Below are 26,051 nucleotides of genomic sequence, written 5' to 3'. Positions count from 1 at the left end.
CTTTTTCTTTAATTTACTTATAATTATTGCTTCATGTTTACTTTTATCTGAATACAAAATCTCAGATTTTCAAAAGATGCCTCGGAAATAACAGAAGCGGAATTTTCTTTTGAGAAGTTGCTATAGAAAAGGACAAATTCCCATATCCATAATACACATTGTGTAATATGTAGACACCTCTATTTTTCAATATACTGGGGAATTAGAAAGTGACCGTTACAGACAAAACAAAGTAAAATTACAATAATAAATAGAAGTTTCAAGAGAGCACATAAGGGAGAGGGAATTCTAAATTTAATGAAAACGGAAGGGCCTTCCGCCAAATCTACCAACATGCTATCAGCTTGACTTTTTCTTAATTGGTCCAAGGTCTAAGGATGTCTGTTAGTACTGGAGTCCTCCTTACCCCTACTCAAAAAAACTTTGACATTTATAATTTTATTTTTTCTAAGAAAAGCTTATCTGGAGCTCACATGCTTCTCCAGTTACATATGAAAGAAACTGTACTCACATCAACATTATCTTTATTTATCAACTCTCCTGCACATTGCCCCGTGGGTACTAGCAGTTCAAAAGTTCAAAAAGGTTTTTGAAAATAAACCAAGATAGAAAACAGGTACCAATTCTTATTTGGAACTTACATTCTCATGCCTTCTAGCATTCTCTAGATGATGGATCGAGAGGAATGATAAAAGATAGAGAATGAAGCAGCTGCCAGGGGAGGGTATCAATTGGTGTGGATGGCATTTCTCACACTGACTGAAAAATTCGTCTAGTCCCCATAAGCTGTCAGGCCTAAGCAAAGGACAGATCTACACATCACACCTCAGGATGGGAAGGAGCAAGAGGAAAGCTTTGTGTACTAAGAAATTCTTCCTCCCTTTTATTCTTATATTTTGCTTTTATTCTAATTTTGTGTGCTCTTGCTTCAAACAATCCTCCCTGGGGATCTGTTAGCCTCTTGAAAGTGATGGCTGAGAGATCTCAAAAAAACGGTTTGTGTGCAGGACAATCTTCACTGGGCATCTCTAAATAACTCCGCTCTCTTGCTGGATTAATTGGTTGATGCCTTGCTTCTCTAAATCACGTCACTACCTGTAACAGAAGATGAGGATCTCGCTAGTCAATCAATGTAGTGGGATATCCGTCTTCAAATAGATGAAATAAATGGACACAACACAACTTGAATCATCTGTTATATGAAGGACCTCAGCAGACCGTTACATCCTCTTGTGGGCACCAATACAGTCCAGCTAAAATATGCAGTTCTTCTGCAGACAGAGCTATCCTCCTCTACTTCCTCACTAGACTCTTTGAGGAAAGAAAGGAATGACACATTAAAATCTTCCTCACCTTAGTGTGGTGGCAAGCTCTGACTGGGAAGCAATACACCTTAGTAAGTGTAATCGTTGTCCTAGTAATTCTACTTTGGGATATTTACTCTAAAGCAGGGGTCCCTAACTCCCAGGCCATGGACTGGTACTGGCCCGTGGCCTCTTAGGAACCGGGCCACACAGCAGAAGGCGAGTGGCAGGCCAGAGTGCGAGGCTTCATCTGTATTTGCAGCTGCTCCCCAGCGCCAGCATCACCAACTCAGCTCCACCACAGATCATCAGGCATTAGATTCTCAAAGGAGCACTGGTCTCTGGTGCCAAAAAGGTTGGGACTACGGCTCTAAAGAAACTCTTGTGCATGCCAAAGATGTTTATTGGAATAAAAATAAAATTATAAATGTCCATCAACACTGGAATAAATAAGCACAGTTCATTGTCAACTGACAGAATACTATGTAGACTTTTAGAAGGGTAAAGCTAGATCTATAGGTAGTAACACTATATTTTCTCAAAATCAATGTTGAACAAAAAAGCATGAAGTAGTCAGGATACAACATAGCTTGATGCTATACATATAAACTAAATAAACACTCTCAAAAGAGAATGCCTGTGTAAGTAAACGTATAAAAATGGAATGGAATGAGGTACCCCAAAAGCCTGACGGAATTTGCTTCTGAGGAATGGAAAGAGAAAAAGTTAAAGAGTATTTTGGCTGGAGCTGAAATGTTTTATTCCTCTTAAATACATCTACAAGTGAATAGGACAAAATGTTAACAACGATCATTTGAGGTGGAGGGACTACAGATGGCTGCTAATCTTTGTCCTTTCCTCTGACTTTTTTACATGTCTTCGACTCTTCTTTCAATCCCCCCACCCCTGTCAATTTAATTCTGAAGAAAGTTTGAAAATCATTCAATCAAGTTGTCTTTTTACATACACTTGTCCAAGCATACTCTTCATTAGGTAAGATATTTTATAAGCAAAACCAGATTAGCTTCTCAAAAGAGAAAGCCTAGTTTAGGACGCTTATTGAGTTTTTTGTTTCTTTGTTTTGTTTTGTTTTGTTCTCTTAGTGGAAATGTCATGCCCCAAAGCATCTGGAAATCGGCAGTAATGAATTTGGACCGCTTCCTATTCACAAAACCCAACACATCTAGGTGGCTCACCATAAGCTGCTCTACTCAGTTCCAGTCGGGGCAAGGACTAGGAGCCACAATAGAACAAAAAGCATACCTGGATCTCCAAACTTGAGACAGCTTTTGAAAAAACTTATGTGGTTCACCACCAAAAGCTTTCAGGTTGATGGCTGCTAAATGGCAATGAAAGTGAGATGACGCAAAAACAAGGCCACGATTTCAAGATTTGGACTGGTGTTAGAAAAGGATTACTGATGGATACACGCATGCCCTGCCTTTAGGAGAAAGTTTTCTTTCTAAAGGACCTAAGGGAAGACAGAATTCCAAAGACGACAAAATTGCCCATCTAAACTGATGCTATGAGAAGTAAAAAGAATTTGATGACCCAATTTAATTTTATTATTTGATTTCAGTAATACTGACACCAATAATGACAAAAGGTATTATATTTTCTAAAACAAATGAGACTTCGAGCAATGTCCTACAGATAATTATCTTACAGGAAGGGACAGGTGAGGGTGTCCCTTTGGAAATAGGGCTAGTTTGTTACTTCTGGTATTGTTAACTTGTTTCCCAACAATAAAGGGGTCAAAGCACAGGTTTTCTTAATGACACCTGACCAGGTTTCTAAAAATGGTGTACAAAGGCCATTAAGTACAAAAAGGAAACATAATTGTTGACTTTAAATATGCAGGGAATAGTCATGGTAAATAATAATAATTTGCTTGAAATATTGTTCCATACAGCATTTCACAGAAATCCAGCATACTATTTGTGAGAAAGTGCAGGCAAATTAATTGTATACTTTCACCTTTTCTTCTAAATTCACATATGAGAAGAATAACATTTTACCCCACGCAGAGAAGCCCCATAGGCTGCATAGAGTTTTGAAAAGAACCTAATCAATAGTATCAACTGAACCTGAGATTAGATTAAACGGCAGACAGAGGCAAACGGCCTATAACTGTTAGGAATCATCATTCCCATGGCTTTCAGCCTCCTTTTCCTTGACAGCGGGCAACAGGGCAATATGGTTTATCGTGCAGAGACTGAATTTGGTACAAAATGCCACCCCCAGCCTGAGGACTGACACTGGTAATGGTTTGTGAAATGCCTCCAAAGGCGCCTCATGAGCATACAGCCGTCAGCTTCCATGGCTCTGAACTCAGAGCGAGAACCAGACTTCAAGTCCAAGCTCCTGGGCTTATTACCTCTGAAACTGTGGAAGAGCTGCTTAACTTTTCTGACCCTCCATACCCTCTATGGAATGAGTACAGCAACAGAAGTACATCAAAACACGGTTGTGAACACAAAGTATGTAAACTGGCCAGGCTCTGTGTCTACTATTATTTCATCAGGCTCTGTGTCTACTATTATTTCATATAGCTCTGTGCATCCAAACAATCATCATAAGAACAGTCTAAGCAGTAACTACCATTTATTGAGCAGGCACCATGCAAGAGACACATGCCCTTTCACATTTCAGGATCATACAACCCTAGATGGAAGTTCACATTATCCCCATGTTACAGATGAGAAAATGAAGCTAAGAGAATAACTTGCTCACACACCTACTCGTCCCAATGCAGATGTTGATAGAAAGCCATATTGATCTAATGCCAAAGCTGACACTTAAACCAGTGTGCTACCTCCCTGGTTGCACCTCTGAGTTACTTGGAGAGCTTGCAAAATTCCAATGTCCAGTTTCCCCTTCGGACCAATTAAATTGTAATTGCTGAGGTCCAGGTCCTAGGCATCAGCGTTTTTAAAGCTGTCCAGGTGATTCTACTGTGCAGCCATGTCTGGAAACAACTGTTGTAGTCATCATACAACACCATACAACACCAGCATGTGGTAGTTTCCTCTTGCTGCTGTAACAAATTACCACAAACTTAGTGGCTAGAATTATACACATTTATTGTCTTGCAATTTTGGAGGTCAGAAGTCCCAAATGGGTCTCTCTGGGCTAAACTCAAGTATTGGCAGAGCTGTATTCCTTCTGGAGACTCTAGGGGAGGAAAATGTTTCCTGCTTTGCCTTTTCCAGCTTCTAGAGGCTGCCTACTTTCTTTGGCATGTGGCCCCTTCCTCCATTTTCAAAGCCAGCGACACTGGGCAGAGTCCCTCTCTTGCTGCTATCTTTTTGGTTCTATCTTTCCATCTCTCTCCTCTACTTTTAAGGACCCTGTGATTACACTGGGTCCACTGGGATAATCCTGGATAAGCTCCACACATGCAAGGTCAGGCAATTAGCAACATTAATTCTATCTGCAAACTTAATTCCTCTTTGCCCTCTAACATATATTCGCAGGTTCTCAGGGCATAGACATCTTTAGGGGGCATTATTCTCCAGGCTAGGATCATGGGCAAAGTGACACATTCTGAAGATGACCTGAAAATGTTTCTCAGTATATATGAGCTTCCAGCTTGTTTAACGGTCTTGTGAGAAGTATGTGATCTTATTTACTTCTTAGGTACCAAGTATAGCGGCTGGAGCATAAAAGGTACTCAACAGATGTTTGTGGAAGGAAGGAAAGAAACGATCTTGCATTTCTCCCGCCACAACATTTTATATCAGATACACTATCACATTCAATAAGAAAAGAGATAACTGGTGCTGTTTCTAATTGGATACTCACATGAGAAATTCCTGCTTGATTCTAAATGCAGCAACTCCACTCTGCTCTCGCATTAGGAACTACAATGCCACCCATTCCCCCTCAGCACACAGAAGCCTGCATCTAATTTTACAAGAGCTTGGAAATAATATGCCTTCTAACTTAAATTTTCTTTGCCAGTGGCCACCACAAAAACAAATTGCTTTCAGTAGGGTGTTTTTCATTGGATTTGGGTATTGGGTTATTTTTCTGAGGGAGGGGAGGGAAGGGAGGGGGAAGGAATAAAAGACATTTATTTTTTTAAATCATGCTTCTAATCCTTAAAAAGACTAAAATAGTTTCATCCTTTCATAACCTGTCATCACGCATGTTTCTCTAAAATTAAACACATATGGCTCAAGCCAAAGTTACATTATGCACCATATTATGTAATTATCTTTTCAATTTATTACTCCTCAAAATAGAAAAAGATTAGCCCATGTTTCTTAAGTCTGAGTAAACATATGGCCTAAGATTGTAAATGACATCCTATCTTTGAAAGAAGATCCAAGACTAAACAACATACAATAGTCCATCCGCAAAGGCCATATGTGACATCAGGGTTGTGAGATACAGAAGTGTGTGATGATGATGTGTGTGTGTGTGTGTGTGTGTGTGTGTACCTTCTTGCTTTCTGGCCATGTCTTTGATGGCATGAAATAGCCCTCCTGGCAGATCATAAACAGCACAAAAATAGAGACAAAAAAATCTCCATTTCAGCATTTCCTATTAGCTAGCTTTGGTGTACTCGGGTACTCTGTAATCCATGAGGAATAGGTCCCCAGTCATCTGGGTTTTTATACAAGAATTATCTGTCTCTCTACAATTTAGCCTTGTGCTGCTTCCCCCACAGCCTGTGTACATCCCAGTCTCCATGTTACCTGGTGATTTAAGACCTCCTTTGAGGTATTTTGTTTGATCACTATCCGTTTCTTCCTCATCAGGAAAGAGAGCACTCAAGCCGGGATCCTCATTGCTTACAAGACTCCCTTCCTGACAACTACATTAAACGTTTTTCTGGAGGCTCCCAGCAGTGTGCGACAGAGTTAAGGGTCTGACAACATCCCTACTATCAAAACCTTTGGGCGGGGGAGGTGGGGGAAGTGGAGGGCGGGGGTTAGCAACTGGAAGGATTTCAATCCACAACAGGCAGACATTTTTGCGTAAGACTGCCAAGCATAAATGAAATACTTCAGAGACAGTTCATACTCAAATCAGTTTAACTGTTTATTCCATGTTGAGGGATAGCAGAAATGAAATGTTGTGAATGAGTTTCTGATGCCTTTAGCGTCTCTTAACTAGAAAGGATGGTTTAAAAGTTAAAAAAATAATAATCTAGCAAGTTGAAAAACAGCTAATAAGTCTTTCACAGAACCGCCACAATGGTTTTAAATATATATTTTGCTCTGAATGTTCAGTAAAAATCATGGATTTCAGAAGACTTTTCAAGAAAATGTAGATATCAATAATTTACAACGATGTTGCAAAGTGAAATTTAAGAACATAGCATCTGATAACATTTTATTGACTAAAATGAAAACTTTCAGATGAGAGACTAAAACAGTTCAAGGATGTTTTACTCTGCCATGATATAATAGTTACTCATTTTCAGATGATACAGGCAATCCTGTTGATTTGCTCTAAATGGGTAACCAGAGGCAGGGGGACCAGATTCTCATCCTATCACAATACCGCATAGTAGAACATATGGAACTCAGTTTGCACTCCCTAGGATAGGACTAGAGTCCACTAAAAATAAAGCACTCACTTGGCTAGAAAAGGCTGTATCGTAGTGGCAGAATCACTGCACAAATCTTTTCGGCTACATTTCATGTTTACCGAACCTTTGGAAGCAGAAGTGCCACGTTTGGGTTATTTGGCACCACATTGTTTAATACAGGTCAACACTGACATTCCCTAGAGAAGCATATGATAGTCCAATTAGGAAGGAATATGTAAGTGCAGTTTCATATGAATAACAGACTTTTTTTTTCATAAGCAGGCTCTCACCACAGGGCCTTTGCACTTGCTGTTGTCCTTCAGAATGCTCTTCCCCCAGATATCTTCATGGCACCCTCAAGTCTCACTGTCCTTTTCTTCCTTAACGTTCCTAGGTAGAAACAGCGCATCCCTCACTCATACTCTCTATTTCCTTACCCTGATTTATCTTCTCTAAACTACTTACCACCGAGCAACACATCGTATATTTATTTGGTTACTGTCTCCCTTACTACTGTAAGCACCATGAGGTCAGGGAGTGGTTCTGTCCACTGCTGTATGCCCAATGTGTGCAACAGTATCCAGAATGAAACTGGCATTAAAATATCTACCGAATGAGCAAGTGAATGAATGAACGAATAAAAATGAATGAATGAGTGTGCCAGTACAACAGGCTTTATGTCCTCTTCGGCAGGCACTAGGTCAGAAGCACATTAATCTGTCTACAGTAGTATAATTACACTAAGGCTCGCTTATCATTTCAACTAAGAGGGGCCTGAGTCTGAGTTACTTCCATTTAAAAAAAAAAAAAGAAGGGCTCTTAGCCTATTCTGAAGTAAATAGTGAGAAAAACTGAAAAACCCTGAAATCAAAGCAAAATAGCCCAGTAGTTAGGTGCTTTAACTCTGGGCTCAGATTGCTTGGGTTCAAGTCTCAGTTCTCCTACTTCACAGCTGTGTTTCCTCAGCAAGAGAACTTCACCTCTCTAAGCCTCAGTTCCTGTGGCTATAAAATATGTTCAGTAACAGGCCTTACTGCTTAGAGTATTAGGCGGATACAATAAGGGACTTAAAACAAGCACAGTGTCTGGCCGCCTGATGCAGGTCAGAAACATCAGAAAGAGGACAGGTGGGATAATCCGAGGAAGAGGGAAACAGGTTTCACAATATCCATATCTCACCTATTGAGAGGAGAGAAAACATTCATAAGCATGCCTAACACTATGACTGATGTGTAAAATCTAAATTCTCAAAAATGATAATGAATGTTTCTATTACTATAGAAAATGGAAGTGCTTCTAAACAGAGCAGTTAGTCTCTTGCCCTGATGGCACTTGTCTCCTCCCACAGTCTTTGAGACAATCTGTCTTCTGGACAGATTGTTCTTTTTCCTCCTCAGCAATCTATTCGAAATACTTGGGACTCTCACCCAGAGGAGCAGGTAGCATGACCTACAAGATATGAAGATGTCTAGACATGGTCCTTATACCTGGGCACTCTTGGGCAGGTTATTTAATGTCTTTGAGTCTCAAATGCCTTGCCTGAAACTCTGCAGGGACTCAAAATAACTATCTCCCAAACCAACTTTGGCAAATTGGGGTGAAGGATAAGTTTATACGATCGAGTGTCTGTATACTTCACATTTTGATCAAAGTGGCCCAATGCTTTTTCTGCCACGCTCGCAATACTACGACTCTGTTAAGAATGTAAAAACCACATGGCACTCCAGCCAAAGTGAACAAGACCAAGGACTGGAATGTAATGCAAAGGCAAACACACACGGGGAACAAGAGTGCCTGGCTACCCGTAAAAATGATGTTAACCAAGAGGGATGAGACGTTCTGAATACTTCGAAACGACTTAACCAACTCTTCTCTCTGGGTAAAGAATAGAAAGAAAAGACACAAGAAGGAAAAATGGGTCTTTCACACAGGGGTTGTGATCCCAGGAGAGACCAGGCTCACGCCTTCCCATCTTGTGAACTCCACCCTATTCTGGCTCCCACCTCTCCTCCACCTTCAGCCTGGGTGGCTGGCTACACTACAACTCACTTGGTGTACATAAAATTTTAAAAAATAGACAAGGGAGAATAAACACATTTTGGGGTAAATATGTTTGTCTAATTAACAATATAGTCCTGCTTAATACAGGCTAACCAACTAGAGAATTAATGTGCCACCCGTCCACACACTTAGCAAGAGTAAAAACCAAAAGTAAGAATTTAAATAAGTGCTTTGTCTCCTGATGTATAGGAACGACTGCCCAAACTCAGACAGGGCTCCCTTCCTTTGAAAACACAGAGAGATGGAGGGGGTAAAAAAGTCAACGAGCCATTCAGCTAATTAAAACACACACTTACACACATGCACTCTAAATATCCAACCAATAAGGAACTAGCTAAATAAATGGCAATACATCCATATGGCACAATGTTGTGCAGCCATTAAAATATATGAGGTACATCTACATTTAATGATATAGCACGATGTCCACTCTATATACTGCACTTCTATTACTGTTTAATTTCTGTCTTCTCATCCCTCAGTGGATTTCCCAACATTTTTTACGAAAATGTCCAACTATCCAGAAAAGTTGAAAAGACTATACATTTAACACACATATCCTCACTTCCTAGATGCTTCATATCAACTCTTTGCTACACTTGGTTTACAATATATCTCTATCCATTCATTTTATTTTTTGATGCATATCAGAGTAAGTTCCATGAGATATTTTAAATGGAAAAGAGAAACTACAAAACCTTGTGTACAGTATGATCTTCTCGCTTTTGAAAAAATATGTAAGTGTATGCACTCACATGCCTAGGAAAAATAATGGGAGGAAATACCACAAAATGTTACTAGTAACAACTCTGGTATCTTTTTTTCCTCATTACCTATAGGCATTTATCTCCTTTTTTCCTTTATTTTTTTTATTTTTTTTTTATTTTTGGAGCAATAAGCATTTATCCCTTGTGAAATAAATAGCTACATAACTAGGGTAAGGAGACAAGGATGAGAAGAGGAATTCAAGGCAGGCAGGTAGAAAGGACACAGGGTAGAAAGGAAATACTTGAAGTCATCAGCATAGCACCCCCTAGACAATGGTACCTCTGTGAGAAGCTACATGTTCAAATGACCTGTGGGGGTAGTGGCCACAAAGGGCAAAGAAAGGCACCAGAGAAGTAACCCAAGTGCCAATCCTGCTGGCCATCCAAATCCTTTAAAATCAGATTAACTATCTTTCAGACAGAGTTCTCAAACAATTTCCAATCACCAGCCTGAGACCGTCAGTGGGAAGTGATGGGGGTTTCCTGATCCCAAGCTCACATTTGTACCAGCTGTCATAAATAATCTACTGCATCAGAATTCCAAAGTGCAGGTTCAACAGGACACCACCCTTGCCTCCACACCAAGCTCAGGACCCTCCTCATTAGAAAGCACTTAGTCACCATCCACCTGGGAGCTGGCTTCCAGCTTCGGAGGGCCAGCAACACCCCAGACACAGAAGGAATACCCAGCTCTGTGGCACCTTCTGCATCCTACATATCACTTTATGTAGCCCCCACCAACGCATGTCTGTCAATTTAAGAATTTACTGGATAACAGGTCTCATTTCTAATTATTAAAAGAGGGGAACAAATGAGGGAGCATTTCTTCTGTCCCAAGAACTATTCCACCAGCAGCTCTTGGAGACTTCTAGACACACCCTAGCCTCTGACAGGGGTTGAGAGGGGAGGATGCGAGAAGACAAAGCAGAGCAAGAGGAGACCCTGGAGGCCTGGGTCTCAAAAGTACCTCTTTGTAGCCTTTCCTGTAGAGAGTGAATGTCCCTATGATAATGCCACAGGTAAGGAAAAATAAGACAATCATAGAGCACGGAAAATAAAAATAATCATTTAGATCACCAAAGTTTTAAGCAACACTCACTGATGGAGCAGAAGAATCTTATGGTGCTCTGGCTTAGTTTTCAAATCTTGCATCTGACTTCGCGTTAATAATCCATTGCCATGTTGTCATTTAGAACACTATATTTTCCTGGTACTTTCTTATTGTTGTTGTTATTGTTTGTTTTTTAAAAATTAAAAGGTACTCCCAAAGTATACTATAATCACACCCTATGAGAAATCCAGGTATTGAAAATACAACATTAAGTTCTCATTCATATCCTAAGGTCATCTGTACTAACGCCAACCCCCACCACCAATGCACCCACACAGACATGCATTCCAGGGAACAGCAGTCCTTGCCATGGAAGGAAATCTGTATTCAAGTAAGTAAGTATACTCTACCCCACCCCTTGAAAATTCATAAGGAACATGCGTATATCAGAGGCTTCGAGAAAGAAACCAAATACAACCCAAACTGGTTTGTCAAGAGAATCTTTTATTTTCTCATAGATCACCTATTCAAAGTCTTGTGAAAAAAACATGGGGAATTGAGGATCTCAATGATTAAAAAGATATGATATCAAACATTATAAAAGATTAAAAGATATCCTTAAATATAACTTTTCAATCTATAAATTATTAGTATAACTTTCACTTCTATTGATAACAGCAACTGTTTGAAGCCTTCATGAAACCTGTAGGCTTTATAAGATGTAGACATAGAAGCACATGTTTTTCAACCTGGGTCCTTGATGTGAGAGTTAACACTTATACAAATAAAACCTAGAAGGTCAGAACCAGAAGGGGATTTAGATATCATGTAATCCAACTCTCTCGCTCCACAGATAAGGACACTGAGGCTGAGAGATGTTAAGTGGCTTTTGCATGATTGTGGGGACATAAGTGGTCCCATAACACCAAGTGAAGAGGTAGAGGGGGAGGGAGAGAGAGGTAGGTCTGCGCTATTAGGAAGTGGACGTGGAAGCAGAAAAAAACTCAAAAATTAGGTTTGTAATTTTTTCCATTATAGGCTTTGGTACCTAATGTTTGAATTTTAGGGTATAAAATAGTCATGACCACAAACTGCCCTTAACCCCACAAAACACATAATCACCCCCTCCCAAAAAGAGCCTCAGCCCTATAACATAAAGCAACCTTAGAAAACTGATCAAGTAAACCACTAAAAGAGTAATCACTCGGTTTATAAGTAAACCATTTGGTTTGTTTTTGAACCAGAACTTTAAAAGGGCTCAAAATAATATAAAGTTGAGACATTTGCATCTTTCCAAACAAGAAAAATAGACCAAAACTATAGCCGCTTGCTGAAGAAATACTGATAAAAATATCTACTTTGTGCCAGGCATTGTGTTTAGACTACAACAGTACCCAGAAAGTTACCCGTTGAAGCTGGTAAGATGACTGGCATTCATCAGTACAGAAACAAAGATGCATATAAACTACATTGGGATGAATGCCACAAAAGCAAGTTATATAAATCATATTTGGAAATACAAAGTTTCAGAGGGGTTCGGCATAGTCAGAGAGATCAAGGAAGGTTTCCTTGAGGGGATTATAATTGAGCTGAGAGCTGAAGGACAGGCAGGAGGTAACCAGGTGAAGAAGGAAACATACTTCAGGCAGCAGGAACAGTATATGCAAAGGCCCTGGGGCACCAAGGAACAGAGTAAGACATAACCAGGGTGGTGCAAGCAGGAGAAAAAGGAGTGGAGGGCATCATAGAATGACAAGAGGCAGAATTCACATTATAAAGGCTGTACAGATACTATGACAGAATTTTGCTTATCAAAAGGGTAGTGGGAGGCCAGTGAAGGGACCACAGTTTGGTAGACAGGTGAGTGAGACATAATCACATCTGCATTTTGAAAAGATCACTTAGGCTTCTGAATGGAGGGCAGAATGAAGTGTGGCCAGTCTATGACAAAAAAATGTCCAACCTTATTCACTGGATCTCCAATATATGCCAAAATTAGAGAAGTTCCTTACAAAATGCCCAAAGCAATTCTTCAGATATACACAAGATAACAGATAGAGCTGAAGTTGGTAGAAAGAGGGCTCTAAAGGCAAATGGTATAGAACCACTGACTGGTCCAGTGGTCCAGGATACGAGCCCCAACCTCACCCACTATGGAATTTACAGATGGCTTATTCAGGCATCTGTTTCACACTGGCTATGTTCTATTGTTATTGATTTTAGACTTCCAATTATCTCTGTATCTGAGCTTGTGGACTAAGATGTGTAAGACCCTGCACCAAAACCAAAACCATAAACCATTCCAAACCATCCGTCCTCCTGAAAATGAGCTCTGTGTTTCTTGACTGCCTTCTTTAGCAGATGCTAAGGATGGCAAGGGGAAATAATGGACCATCCACGTAAGATTTTATTAGTACTTATCTTTCTAAAAACCACACAGAGCCTCTTGTGATTTTTTTTTTAATGTCTCAGACAATCTCAAAGTATCGTGTTTCTAGTTTTTTGAAGACACAAATTGATGGAGTTTTATCTGGAGCTAAATTCCTTTTCATCCAAGAGACAGGAAACAGTTAATGTATCATTTCATTTTTCCTCTGCAAATCTACAAATGAGGACAGGTATCTTAGCTGGCCCTGGACTAGCACAAGTTTGGACAGAGCTTAGGATGTTGGGTTTAATTTGGCCAAATAAAGGAACTCTCAATGCAACGAGCATTTGGTTCATGTAGTCGATTCACTTCATGTTACAGATCGAGGACACCAGCAGTACTGTTTAGAAAAACTGGCAATGCTGTTTAGACAAACAGCCCTAAGAAGACAGACTGGATAGGAAATGTGGTCTGTTGCACTGTTATCCTAGATTTTTTTTTCCTCCTTCCTTCCCTCATGAGTGCTTTTCATGTAATTTTTACTCACGAACTTGCCAGTGTTAATTTCTCCAGGCCAAATTTGGCTCACTTATTCCTTGCCAACTCCACAGTCAAATTCTGTGTGCTTGTGTGTGTGTGTGTGTGTCTGTGTGTGTGTGTGTGTGTGTGTGTGTGTGTGTCTTTCCACTGAATTGCACCTAAAGCCAAAGGGATTTCTGTGACCAGAGATTCAAGAAGAATGTACACAGCATCACACTTGGGTATCTCTAATGACAAAAATCTGTCTCTATTAGCAAAAACAATCAAATTCTCCGAGCTGGCACAAGACTCAACTCAGCAAGATGCATGAATCCCCACAGAACCTTTACAAGGATGTGACAGAGCATCCACAGAAAGGCAATTTGCATATTCTCCCGCACAGAAAAACAAAACACAGCAAAGCAAGGCAAAGTAGCATTTTCCTTGAATTTTCTCTCATGGGCTCTATAACTTAAGTGCATCACTCATTTTAGGGAGCTGGGTTCAAATGGCAGGAACAGAAAACAACAATTTGTTTCCTTATACTCATTTGATGCTGGTTCTTTTTTTATTTTAAAGCAGTAAAAGAAATGAATTTTCTCCTCCATTCAGAAGAGCTAAGAGAGAAAGAAATTAACTGTCAGAACCACAATATTTTATTATGCCCAACTCAGGTCCAAAAATCCAAAGATAGGATATGAACTCTAAGCCAAAAGATTAATTTAGGGCAACCACAATCTTAATATTTTATTCCAGTTATTCACTTGAGGCCAATATCACTGTGAAGAATTAGGAAAGCATCTACTCAATCAGCTATGCATTTTCAAACAGGTTAATATAAGAATTTTAAGAATCAGAAGTTAATGACACATAAGCAGAAGAGGAATGAAAGAGAAAACATCCCAAATTACAGCTCTACCCTTGCGGCAGACCTCTGAAGGAGAAAAAAAATCAAAAGTAGATGTTTACAGATGTTTACAGGTCCTAAGTGAGACTGGGCTGCTCTTAACGGTTATACCTAATACCTGCTATCAAAAAGTAAGAGAGAAACTGGATCTATAGCAACATTTTAAGTCTTGACCAGCAGCATATTAAGGGTAATAAACTTTAGAGACTGGTCTCTCAATTGCCATATCATCTGCAAACGGGTTTAGAAGTTTCTGGTCTAACTCAGTGTCTCCCAAAGTGGGTACAACTACCATGAGTGGTACTTGGGCTGGCTTTATGTCAGCAGCCCCCAACTTTTTTGGCACAACGGATCAGTGCTCCTATGAGAATCTAATGCCCGATGATGTGAGGTGGAGCTGAGGTGGTGATGCTGGCGCTGGGGAGCGGCTGCAAATACAGACGAAGCTTCACTCGCTGGCTTGCCGGCTCGCCTTCTGCTGTGTGGCCCTGCTCCTAACAGGCCACGAACCAGTACGAATCCAGGGCCCAGGGCTTGCAGACCCCTATTTTAGGTGACAAATGGAGATATACATGCATGCATACACACAAACAGACAAACACACACACGTATATTTAATAGCTAGGTATTTCTTTTTATAGTTTTCTTCCCTTTATGGTCCACTATCATACTGATTTTCCAATAACGGACAAATTCTGAAGTGCCTTTTATAAAAAATATTAACTAAAAATCAGTAAATAAATGAATAAGCATTTTAAAAGCAACGTAAAGGAAAAATATTAAGTATATCTTCCAAATATATAAAAATATGGCAAAAACAAGGTTATAGAGTTTGACAAGCAATCACAGAGCTATATAAACAGGTGACACAGAAGGTGATAAACCATATTAGAGCAAACAGAAGAAAAGCAGAGGCCTGATATCTAATTCCACCAGGATGCTATAGTAGTCACTTCACTGTTCTGAGATTCAGTGTCCTCATCTGTGTGCATGCCAAATGTTACTATCATGAAATTCCCTAAATTGTTTTAAAAAATGCATGTAGACATAGTGACATACACAAACATTTCTAAAGGTATATGTCTGCATATGTCTCTACAGATCATTATATACAAACATACATACAGATACATACACACATCTACATACATAGACATATAAAGATGTATGTGTGTGTGTGTGTGTGTGTGTGTATATATATATATATATACACACATATGTATATATACACACAAACACACACACACACTGCAAATATCTACCTATATACATGTATGTAAAACCAGGCCTTACCCAAGGTGGCAGCTGATCAGGAAATTAGACAGTGGCCAAATGCAACTATGGATACAGTAACTTTCCCCGCCTGGCACAATTTTTCTGAGTTTCTGCCTTCTGTTCCAACCAGTGTCTGGTGAGCCCCAGGCCCACCGAGTGAACTCTCAGGACTAGGAGAGTCTTTACAGTCCCATCTAGCTCTGTGATGTCAATATTCCAGGAAGCCTCGCCCTAAGTGGCCCTTGAGATGAGACTAGAAATGCCCACATCACAAAGAATGCTACCACTCTGCAAGGGACAGACATACCAAAGGAAAACTTGTCATCATCACTCCCAAAGTCAGGTGTTTCCTGCAGAAGTGCCCTGAGCAATATATTCTTTGGGAATAACCACATAAGAGTATGCAAAGAAAGAATACAACTGTAGGAGAAAGTGAATAAATGCATTCTTCCTCAATTCTGACATCAGGATGAAAAAAAATAAACAAATTAGAGGTGATTTTAGCTAGGTAATGCCATCCTCTACCCTCAGGTAAATTTATGCCCTATTCTTAATTTCAGAAAAAAAGAATAAAGCTATACATGGTTTTAATATTTTCTCCGTGCTAGGGCAATCTAGTTATCTTTTTATTCAATAAGGCAACCAAAATTGCCTGTGTTTCCTAAATAATCTCGAATTTATACGACTTGACATTTTTTTTTTTCAAAGAAGCATAAATTGTCTGAAGGCCATCTCCCCAAGGCATGACAATACATTGCAGTCCATCCTATTTTAGGATACCCGCAATATGCAAACATCGGTCACCAGCCAGACTCGGGACAGAGACACCTGCATAATGAGTGATTCACCCTAGAAACAGAGAGGTTGTCTCTGGCCTCAAGACCTCCTCCCCAAAGAAAGGCTGTCTTGGCTCTTCTTTCATTCAAATGGTATGATGTCAGCAAGCCACTGCCCAAAGCCTTCTCTTGAAATGGCAGACTTACTCTTAAAACCGTTACCACCCACCAAAATTCTCTTAAACAAAACCAGACTAGTGTTAACCAGCCCATGATTAGCATCCCAGCTGCCTTCGCACTGCTGATGGCGCACTCCATCTGAGCAGCGCAGGAGCATAAGTCATAATTTCATCCCCTCTTGACACAGCCAGGGTTCCCTATTTCATCATTTCATGAGACGTTTCTTTTTGAAATTTTCTAACAGGGCAGTCTGCAGTCACCAAGCAATCTGGGTACTAAGCATCTCCCTTCAGACATTTCAATATCTTAACAGTGTGATGTGGGACAGGAAACATTAACTCATCCGCTGGTTTCAGTCACACTTCGCAGCTTTCTAACACAAGTTTAGGACAACACATAAAGGAAGTCGGAAGTCAAAGGGAGCGATATGTCAATGCTTTGAAAGAAAAAAGCATACAACGAACATCATCAGCATAACTATGAACTTCTTAACCTAGAACTATCAACACTCCGTTTTCACTGTATTAGAAAAAATACATACAGTGTTCTAGTGCTTCTCAAACTTTAATGTAAATATGAATGACCTGGTGACCTTGGTGAAAGACAGACTGACTGATTCAGTAGGTTGGGGCCCCACGATTCTGCATTTGTAGAAGCACCTAGGTGATGGTGATGCTGATGCTGCTGGTCCAGAGACCACATTTTCATCTTCACCTCTCTTCTCACCTTCCCAGTGAAGTCAGAAGAGCCCACAACTGACAACAGGTTTGTACCTGAGCCAGGATGAAAACCATTTTAAATGAATCTAAAGTGTTGAAAAACAATAAAAAAGAAAACCAGAAAGAACAGTCGTCCAAGTTGCAAGAAGTCCTTCCGATTAGAAATGGAAGTAACTCACCGATGTGCCTGTTGAGCTCCCACTTCTGGGAAAGATCTAGTGGCCAAACTGGACCATTGGAGAAAATAAGGCAACTGGCCTTTCTCTTGGCCATGAAAGTCTCAAAATTCTTTCATTTCTCTTTTAATAATAATTAACTACAAATTATGGGTTGATTCATATTCTTTCTCTCCCTCCCTCCATCTTTCTTTCATATGGGAAAAAAGCAAAACAGAACTGCAATAAAAGTTGTTGTGTCTAAGCTAAGACAACGAATCATGATTTTCTCAGAGAAAAACAAAACTTGATCAAGAGTGAGGCAAGTGCAACCTGAAGTCCAACACACAGCCCCAGAATCAGAGGCCTTTGACTCCCCAGGTGGAACAGGCAATCCAGAGATAGGGGACAGCAGCACCTCCCATCATGTACAGTGACAGCACCTTCAAGCCTTTAGAGACAGCTTCGCATCTTCGAAGCGCTTTTTGAGGGTGAATTTATGAATCCACATAAACCCTGCAAGTTCTTCCTCCCCTGGGTGACATTAGGCCCAATGCACAGATGAGGAAATGGAGAGACACAAACAGTTTTGGCAAGTCTAGGCATGCATCCAGGGTGAGGGGGAGGCTTCTGGCTCCCACTCTTAAGACTGGTCCGGCACTTGGAACAGCCTAGTCACCGGCCCAGAGGCAGTGTTCCTTTGGTGAGGACAGAGACTCATCCTGGAGTTCTGCCAAGGAAAAACACATCAGTCCTAAAGGGGTACCCTCTGCCTCCCCTCACAAACTGCTCAACTTAACAAGACATCCAGGATCAGACAGCTTCTGCTAACACAAAGAGCCTCTCTTTCTGGCTGCCATACTCAGACAGGTTTCTAAAATTTGGGGAGCACAAAAAAGGCAGGAACAAGCGCTGGAGCAGCAGCTACCCCTGGGGTCAACCCAGGGGCATCCTGGCCTGACTTGCAGGCATCTCACAGGCACTTCCCATGACCCAAGCAATTCATATCTCCTCCCTCACGGAATCCTGCCTCAACATGGCAGGGAAGGACAATTATAGCCCCCTACTCTAATTGAGCCCAATGTCGTCAGTTACATTCAATCGCCTTGTCCTGGGTCACAGGATTTCATGTGTGGCCTTAAATATACCACAGGTCTATAAAGATGAACCAGCAAAAAATAGACGCTAACGTCTCTGCTGGAACATGCAATTTTTTCAATGAGTAATGATAAACAGAGCTGAGAGACGCTTTAATAATGGTCTGACCAACAGGAGTAAAGAAGGTACAATGATCTTGGAAACTAAGCACAGAGAAGCACCACTCCCTCTGCAGTCTAACTGGGAAGATTCTAAATTCCCTCTGGGGCTTTCAAGTCACAATGAGGAAAATGTCTATCTTTTGTAAGTTCTGGCTATGTCACAGGCACTGACTGGGTGGGCACATTCCATTTTTCATTCACAGTCCTCGCCATGACCTTGCAATGTTACTGAGGAGGAAAGAAACCAAGATAGGCACCTTGCCCCATCCCCTATAGCCAGGAAGAACAGGACTCAATGCTTGGCTCTCCTGACTCTTGAGTTCATAATATTTCTAGCACCCCACGCCATGGGTGCCAGTGGCTTAGATTGTATCAGTGTGGACAACCATTCCTAAGAATCATAAATGGCTGCTAAATTCCAGTGAAATCTTAAGTGGAATCTAAAATTAGCAGAAGGTCTTCTAAATCTCTTGAAATTCCATAGTCCAGTTTTGCCACTGAATTCCTACACATCCTAGGACGACCACCAAATTGAATGTGGTGTCGGTACTGAGCTGGAGAACTGGCCCTCGGGATTCAATGAGCTTATACTGTGCTTGCCCTGTTGGACAGAAGTGGAAGTGATAGCCTTTGCCTTCGAAAAACCAATGATCCAACTGGAAAGACAAAACACTGCCATGAAACAACCTCCAGGCTGGGAGCAAGAGGAAGATACCAAAGACAAGAGGTAAGGAGTAATTGAGAAGAAAAGAACAGTTTTTATAGGCAGAGAAAAATGCACATGGCAGCTGTAATACCCAAGTGTTTACTAAGAAAAAGATAAAAAAGCACTATTTTGATTTTTTCTAATATACTTGGAATATACAAACTTATAAATGTCAGATAATAACCTATGAGGTGTCCTCATTTTCCTGTTCTTACTATAGACTGCGGTTTGCAAACTCTGATCCAAGGGGCCCTTGTGGTGTAGAAAGGTGGGGAAGAGAGACCAGCTGCTCGGAGCTGGAAGTCACTCAACTTCCTGATGTATAACTGTCTCCTCAGCTCCTAGCAGAGCCCTTGGCAAAAAAGTGCTTAATAAGTATTTGCTAAATGAAAAAAACAAGAAGAAGGAGCTTTGAACTCGCGCCCCTAGTCAACCATTAGAACTCAGCTTTGGTTTATTTTAATCGTGGGGTAGGGGGCTCCAAGTACAATAGACAGCCAAACCATAAAAAAAAAGAACCAAAAAAAGACATGAGATTTATGGATATCTCTACCTTACCCTAATATCTTGCTCTACAGTGACATTCAACCAACATGAAGGGCCACTAAACTGGACTCATTCAAAGCCTTAACAAATTTCCAGGGTCACAACCACATTCAACCAACCACGTATTGCTGAACCACATCAATCAATATTATGGCCTGTTCAAGACCATACAGCAGGCCAGCTGGGTCTGACCAACACACTGGCTCACCCAAGTTTCTGCCCAGAACTGGAAAAACCCTCACATAAACTCCAAGCTCAATGTATGAACTTCAGAACATGCCAGCTCCCTGATCCCATGGGAAGTTGAAAGAGAATATTAACTAACACCAACTCCTCTTGACTTAAAAGCTAGGGGAAAAGCCACTCTCTGAAAAAGCAGGTAGATCTGAGGACTGAAAAGATTCTGTGAACTCCAGGAAGGTCGGGCAAGGGAGTCAGAGGAAGGAGTCAACAATATAAGCTCCACTGTTGGCTAAAAGTAAGCTATTTTCCTAATTATATTTGCAACATCGATAAATAATTCACCAAATAATCTATAAACTCTCGTTAGCTAAAAATCTCTTCTTTGGAAGATGTCAGAAACAAAAATGAAAAGGTATGGTATACAGCTATTGTTCTCAATGAATTCAGAGGAAACTCATTCAATAAATTCAATATGAGGCAAAATGGAGAAGTGCTCAAAAGAAGACAAAGTAGTATTGATGTACAATGTAGGTAGAGATGAATACAGTTGAGCCAACTAAAGATGGTTTCTGGTGAGAAGAGGAATACAGCAGATACATGAAAGCTTCAATAGATGAAGGGCCAGAGCCTTTCAGTTCATTCAAGATTTAGGCTCACCCTACTTCAGGGCCTTTGTTCATGCTGTCCTATCTGGCAAGAAGGTTCTTTCCCATCTCTATGTGTGGTGGTCTCCTTCTCATCCTCCAAACGCTCACTTAAATATCAGCTCCTCGGAAAGTCCTTCTCTGACTGTACAAGCTGAAATTGCCTCCCTTCTTTCACTGTCTCTTAAAACATCAGATGCAGTACACACGTACACACACACACACACACACACACACATATATGCACATATATAAAATCACCCTAAATTATACGTATGTGTTTATGTGTTTCCTGGTGTATTTATTATCTGACTCTTTCCTTAAAAGTCCACAAAGGCAGGAATCACAGCTGTTTGTGTCATCTCCATATATCTAATATGTAGCACGGGGCCTAGTACAAAGATGAGACTCAATCAATGACTGCAGAATATATGAACTAATAAATGACTACAAAATGAAGAAGGGAGAAAAAGCATTTCACGCAAAGTGAGAAGAACACCGACACATTGACAGGAAAGTGTCAGTGGTTTTGGACGGGTGCTGGGCAGAGGGTCTGGCTAGAGTGGAGGGTGTACAGAAGAGATTAAGAAGAACCAGAAACCATGCTGCAGAGAAAGTTTCCAGGGAGATCACAGAAGGCTTAGAATGCCAGGCCAGAGAGTCTGGGCTCTTTTGTCAATAAAAGGAGCTAGTGAAGGTCCTGAACAAATATATGACATGATTCAGGCTGTTTCAACAAGAATGTAGAGGCAGAGTTGACAGCCACAGGCTACCACAATAACGGACAAAACATACAGAAGGCCTGACTAAGAGGAAAAAGTCATAAGGAGAATAAAAGGAAAAGATAAGAAAGGACAGATCCAAGTCGCAGACTTCAGCAACTAAGTGGACACAAAGGGTGAGGGGCAGAAGAACAATAAAGAGGATGCCTCAGTTTCAGGCATGAGTGGTTAAAAGGGTGGTGATGGAATTAACGTATACATGAAATGTAGAAGGATGAGTAAGAACAGGAGAAAAGATAAATTCCATTCCAGAAATGCCTATATTCAGAGATCTGGGAGTAAGGGGGGAATCTTTGTGAAAATACCTTTCAGGAACCTTAAAACAAGTGGCTGGAGTCCAAGAAAAAGATTAATTCAAAATAGGGACATCTTGGAGTCTTCCACGTGGAGATGAAGAGTAGTACCATGAAAGGAGATTGCCTAGAAGGTCAATTAAGTCAGAGAAAAGTCTCGCCTTCAGGCGCCAGTGTCATGGCTTTTAATCAAGTCCATAAACACTGTATGGTGGGGGAATAGCCTCCAACCTCCTGCAGGAAAGTAAGACTATTCCATCTGCATTCGAAGTCCTCATCCTCTAAGAAACATGAACACAGCAGCCAAAGACTGAGCGATCTCAACCAACAGGACCATGGTCATCATGGAGGTCTTATGAACCAATTTCGAAAATTGTCTGATGTCCTCAGCCCGCCTCAGAGACACTGTCATGTCCTCTGCAATTCCTTTTCGGCTTTAAAAAAAATCCTTGTTCCAATTGTTTCTTGCTCTAACCAAATTAATGGAACAGTACAGACACAAATACCAGTGTAAAATATGGCAGCAGTAAAAGTTTACAGAGCTAATTTTCAATTGTTTTGGCAAAACAGCTTGGTCCACCCCTTCAGGTCTGGAAAGCAATCAGCTTATTAGCAGAGAATGGGCTACAGTATCTTAGCAAGTCTTGTTCGGAGGCCTGCTTTATAGGTTTTATTTCATGAGAAGTTTCTATTGAGAGTCCATTGTTCTAAAAAGGCCCCTGTATGAACTGTCTTTCACACCCGAGGTTTGATAGCAGCCCTTGCTGAGAGGAAGAGCCATAAAACAATAATAGGACAAGTCATGAGATTCAAAGGAAGCTAAACAACGAGATGTGGCCTAGATACATGTACACACAAAGGAAACTTGAAGGGGCACATTAGAGAAAGGGTTAAATGCACACTTCACCTTGAGTTGCAACTGCTCCAGGAGCTCTATTCCCAACCCCGGCTCATCTGGGAGCTGTTGGTGGAGCAGGGGCTTTCCTGGCCCTGAAGTTCAGCTCAACTTGTCCATCCTACTGTGCAATTACAGAATCAATAAAGCATCTCTTTGAAACTCCCTGGACTAGTGCCGACATGCAGACAGTAGTCGGCTGACATTTTTTGCTATTTCCGTTATTATAGCCAGCAAACCTGAGGAGAAGACATCAAAACTAAAGCGTGGCTGGGCAAGAAGGTAGATGTGAGGTCTGACTGCATGCAGCTGCCCCGAGCACTGTGTGGTCCACGTATTCTCTACAACCTTGCCCATGAACAAGGGCCACCAGACTGAGGAGGAGTCGTCATTTCTAAGGGGACATTGAGGAAAAACTGTAGAAGAGTCTGAATTGCATATGCCTTCAGCACTTTGGGGTGGGGGAGAGAGCAGCAGGAAACAATTTTTTAAGGAAAAAAGACATTCTTGGACAGGCTTACCTGAGAAATACCTTTTTTTTTTTTTTTTTTTTTTGTCTGCTCTTACTTCAGAACGGCCAGCCCAGCCACAGCTGCGCTACCGGTATGAACTCAATCAAAAGTAAGCAGCCCGCATAAACTCGAGGCGGCGCGGTGAGGGGGGTACTGAAATGTCCCTGTCCATCTGTTGATGTCTGGGCAGCAGAAAATATTGTAATAGAAATAGAAAGTTAGAAAATTGCTTAGGAGCAAAACCTGAACGAGTATTGTATTTGAAAAGGAAACGTTAGACTGATTGTATAAAAATGGAAAAACAGAATTAACATGCTCCATAATGATTCGTCTGTGTTAACTAAATATTGAGCTGAAATTGGGTGAAACCCTCAAAATAAGACTTTCCAAGGAAGTCGTTGTCTTGAAGAATCATCGTCATCTAAAGATAGCTAAATAACTCCGTGGTGCCCTATCTGACTCACCTGGCTGATAGTCTTTTCATTCACTTTATTAAAGAAAGTACAAAATTATGTATAATTTATTCCTCATTCCAAAACCCCAAGACAAGCCCATTACCAGCATTCCTCAATACATATTTGCATATCCAGTGAAAAACAAAATTTAAAATCTTTCCAAGCTACTTCTGCTCTACTGGGAAGCTATAAAACCTGGCAAGTTGGGGAAATGAAGATTCCTCTTTCTTCTCCATCCAAGCTTACACAGGAAGTGACAGGAGAGGTTTGCTCAAAGTGCCCTGCTACACTGACCACAATCTTGACAGAGAAAGACCACCCTGGGAATGAGGCAATTCAGGTTTTTTTTAACTGGCTCCCTCCTGACCATATCCAAAAATAGCCAGCCTCAAACCACTGAAAGCCTGACTCGAGAACTTTGCAGTGTGAGCGATTTCGGCATTGCTAACTCAACCCAACAGTCCTTACTTATAACATAAAGACCACAGCCATGCTCACATAGTAAAATGAGCAGGCGCAAATCTGGCACAGTATTGCAAGCCGAGTGAATAATAGTACAAAAATATCAAAAAAAGAAAGGTTATGAAATTTTACAACAGATGACAAATTGGTAGCTTTTCCCTGCTTTTCTGGAATGGATTCAGTAACAGATTTGAATCTTGGGCTTTGATGCTTGTCTGTGATACACAGGGATCCCAAGTTCAAGGGGAGAAAAGGAATAGTTATCTGCACACTGCTTCATTCATAGCAGGATCTATCCCTTACTATTTACCCAAGAAATTATTTGGGTTTTTATTTAATACATTTTTATTTAAAGTAACATTAAATTTTTAATTTGCAATCTCATGGTCTTATGTACTTGAAGCTCTCAGACTTTTAAGTCTAAAAGATAAAACTACCTGCTCCGATTCCAGGAAATAGAGAGAAAGCACTGCATTCTGCCACTTTGGAAGAGAGGCTCAGCACTCTGCCTTATGGTGTCTGTCTGCTACCCAAGCTCCCTGTGCTGCGGGGAGGTAACCACATGTTTCTGGGGCAAGGATGTCCGTAGGGGAATGCCTCACGGGTCACTGGCCCCGCTGTCTTTGGAGCAACTACGCGGCCACAACCACCAGAGAACACAGGACCTGTGCCAAGGGGCCCCTCCTATTTACGTGAAACACCTTCTCAGACATTCTCCCCCAACATTTTCATCTCGTGTCAACAAAACATTTAGAAGATGCCTGGTGAGAGGAAGCCTGCCGGGAGATGAGTGGGGCGATCTGGTAGACACAGCCCTTGCCTTCAAGTGGCTCAGGTTATCTAAGGAGGAAGATGGCCATGCAAATGAGCCATGTAAAGACAATCGGACAGGAAGACATTCTGAGTAGCTTAAGGAACCTCCAGTGGGAGCCAAGAGTTCAGAGTCATTTCTCTGGCTGGTGAGAGATGGTTTTAAGAAAAAGAAAAGCCATGAAGAATGTGAAGCAATGTGCCAAGATATGCTCACCCAAAAAGGACCTGTGTGCTTAATGTTCTTGGTGATTTGTGTTTCACTCTAGTAGAGTACAGTTCACTAATTTTAGAGGGCTGGCACAACTCCGTGCTCACACTGTTCTAGGCACTAGGCTATACGACATGGGCTTCACATACACAATCCTCACGACGACTTTTTCCCATTTGACAGACAGAAAAACTGAGGTTCAAAGGGATAAGGTAACTTGCCGGAGTCACCAAGACAGTAAACGGTAACTAGGGATTCGAACCCTGGTCCATCTGGTCCCCAGTGACTCTACTATCTGGTTCGTATGGTTATTTAAATCAAACACATTTTCATAGGTTAAATGCATTTGCTAAAGTTAATAGAAACTTAAGAGCTTTTTACTACAAAGTCCTCTTTTCACTAGTAACAAACACAGCAAAAGAAGAATGGAGACTGACCTTTCTATGAAGCTACCATACGACCTTGGTCAAATTCAGAATCCAAAGCTCCTGGCCTTTTCCCAACAATCTTTTTCTTTCCATATGTTTACTCTGACTTCACTGTATATGTGACATGAGAAGCCAAAGCCTTAAAGTGAAAAAATACAGACTAAATTTAAACTCCATCATATTGAAATTCCTGCTCCCACTGTCAACAAGTGGGTAGCATCACTTAAGGTACCTGAGGGGC

At 40.9% G+C, this 26,051-nt stretch overlaps 1 protein-coding gene across 6 annotated transcripts in view; it reads right to left on the bottom strand.

Moving 5' to 3' along the window:
- The window catches only part of EIF4E3 (eukaryotic translation initiation factor 4E family member 3), a 337,156-nt gene that overhangs the window by 37,088 nt on the left and 274,017 nt on the right, over positions 1-26,051 (bottom strand). Inside the window, exon 6 of one of the 6 annotated variants that reach the window (XM_039851689.1) lies at positions 508-1,095. The exons of the other annotated variants lie outside the window; for them this stretch is intronic. The gene's annotated coding sequence lies outside the window, so the exon portion shown is untranslated. Of the gene's footprint in view, positions 1-507; positions 1,096-26,051 lie in introns of those variants that run through there. 6 annotated transcript variants of the gene reach the window in all.

The sequence above is a fragment of the Pteropus medius genome, unplaced genomic scaffold, assembly GCF_902729225.1.
Source record: "Pteropus medius unplaced genomic scaffold, Ma_sr-lr_union100, whole genome shotgun sequence".
NCBI classification, from domain to species: Eukaryota; Metazoa; Chordata; class Mammalia; order Chiroptera; family Pteropodidae; genus Pteropus; species Pteropus medius.
This window is presented reverse-complemented; position numbering and strand designations above follow the sequence as displayed.